The 2,500-nt window shown below is 39.3% G+C and overlaps 1 non-coding gene across 1 annotated transcript; it reads right to left on the reverse strand.

Annotated features, from left to right (window-relative positions):
• Positions 1-2,103: 2,103 nt before the first annotated feature.
• On the reverse strand, positions 2,104-2,176 carry TRNAR-CCU (transfer RNA arginine (anticodon CCU)). The gene has a single exon. It is a non-coding gene; the product is annotated as a tRNA-Arg (tRNA).
• Between the last annotated feature and the right edge of the window lie 324 nt (positions 2,177-2,500).

Raw genomic sequence — 2,500 nt, forward strand, 5'->3', positions numbered from 1 at the left:
CTATATATTGAGAATTTTATGAGTACAATATGCTTTTGTTTTCCTTTTTCCATACAAACCTCTTTCCTCATGAGTTTAAAGCTCATTTGTATTCTCTACATAGCTCTGGAAGTTTCCAGACGTGGAGTGAAACTGTTTTGAAAGTAGGACAAATTGCTCCTTCCTGCATATGCTAATTTTTCACACTCACATAGGTTGTATACGTTTTATGTATCCTGGCTTGACCTATTCAAGTAGCTGAAAGCCTGTCACCACCTCTAGAAACAAGATTCACACCAATCCAATTCAAATCATGTTTTCCAAAGGAATATGTTCTGGCCGGTCGAAAATGCATCTCACAAAAATAGGCATTTAAAAATCTACTTTGCAGTTTCAGAACACTAACATGACTGTGAAGTGTACACAAGTAAAATGGGACCGTTTCAAAGTACCTAATCCCTCATAAACTTCTGAGAGGAAGCATGTAATAAATCTACCTAATATTCTGGAAAAGATAGAGGGAGGATTTTTGTTATCACCTCAGATGGGACTTGAACCCACAATCCCTGGCTTAGGAGGCCAGTGCCTTATCCATTATGCCACTGAGGTACACATGCATAGCTCTTTTCTAGAGGCATTATTTAAATGTATTCTATGGTCAGACACCGGTGTGTGCACACAGGGCATTTCTCACTTCTCTCTATAAGTAAACTTCCCATTTTCATCCTCTTCCATCCCCGACTTTAACGCTCTCTTCTATGCTATAATGGAGACTTTGCAATTTTAGCAAGTGGAGAGAAATTGGAGAACCACTTTCGACTCCACACTTCTTCTTCACTTACTTCTTTTCTCAATATACTGGGCTTAGAAAATGGTATCAAGCCATCCTTATCATCAGTAGGACACGGAAAGAGGCACTAAGTCTCCTAACCAAGTTCAACCACACTCTGCAACTTAACCATTGCACTACAAATTAGGCAACGGGGGCATCAGCAAAGGCAGCCAATGTGCCGATCCTTTATACATTTTGTGTAGTACTTTTCTTACTCGGAGGCAAAATCAGCACTTTAACTGCCCAAATCATACAGATTTTACACATGTACCACTCTATGCAGACATAGGCACACACCTTGCAGTTCTTCTACACACACTGAAGCTAAAAACCCATTCTGTCACGTCAAAATTCTGCAAACCTATTACATATTCAGTGCGTCGGCATAGAAGCACTTTTTAATGCCACTAAAATGCACAAGTAGTTAGACTGAAGATGCAACCTGAATGAGTTTACAGTATGTACTCCACTTTATTAATGATTAGTAATGAGAAAGTGAGGACTACAAGAGTATTGGAAAATACTTTTTCCACTCTGATTGTAAAGCAGATTGTGTGACCATTGGCCAAAAACAACCACGAAGGGACTCGAACCCTCAATCTTCTGATCTGACGTCAGACGCCTTATCCATTAGGCCACACTGTCATCCGTCCACCTGAGATGATTTTTATCATGTAGGTGGTATGCATGGATGGAGAACATATTATTGAAAGGTATTCAGGTTTACATCCCATAGTGTTCTTTCAGCTCTTTTTGCTGGAAGCACTTTTTTGGAATCTATATATTGAGAATTTTATGAGTACGATATGCTTTTGTTTTCCTTTTTGCATACAAACCTCTTTCCTCATGAGTTTAAAGCTCATTTGTATGCTCTACATAGCTCTGGACGTTTCCAGACGTGAAGTGAAACTGTTTTGAAAGTAGTACAAATTGCTCCTTCCTGCATATGCTAATTTTTCACACTCACATAGGTTGTATAAGTTTTATGAATCCTGGCTTGACCTATTCAAGTAGCTGAAAGCCTGTCACCACCTCTAGAAACAAGATTCACACCAATCCAATTCATATCATTTTTTCCAAAGGAATATGTTCTGGCCGGTCGAAAATGCATCTCACAAAAATAGGCATTTAAAAATCTACTTTGCAGTTTCAGAACACTAACATGACTGTGAAGTGTACACAAGTAAAATGGGACCGTTTCAAAGTACTTAATCCCTCATAAACTTCTGAGAGGAAGCATGTAATAAATCTACCTAATTTTCTGGAAAAGAAAGAGGGAGGATTTTTGTTATCACCTCAGATGGGACTTGAACCCATAATCCCTGGCTTAGGAGGCCAGGGCCTTATCCATTAGGCCACTGAGGCACACATGCATAGCTCTTTTCTAGAGGCATTATTTAAATGTATTCTATGGTCAGACACCGGTGTGTGCACACAGGGCATTTCTCACTTCTCTCTATAAGTAAACTTCCCATTTTCATCCTCTTCTATCCCCGACTTTAACGCTCTCTTCTATGCTATAATGGAGACTTTGCAATTTTAGCAAGTGGAGAGAAATTGGAGAACCACTTTCGACTCCACACTTCTTCTTCACTTACTTCTTTTCTCAATATACTGGGCTTAGAAAATGGTATCAAGACATCCTTATCATCAGTAGGACACGGAAAGAGACACTAAGTCTCCTAACCA

The sequence above is a fragment of the Triturus cristatus genome, chromosome 4_1 (genome assembly GCF_964204655.1).
Source record: "Triturus cristatus chromosome 4_1, aTriCri1.1, whole genome shotgun sequence".
Classification (NCBI taxonomy): Eukaryota; Metazoa; Chordata; class Amphibia; order Caudata; family Salamandridae; genus Triturus; species Triturus cristatus.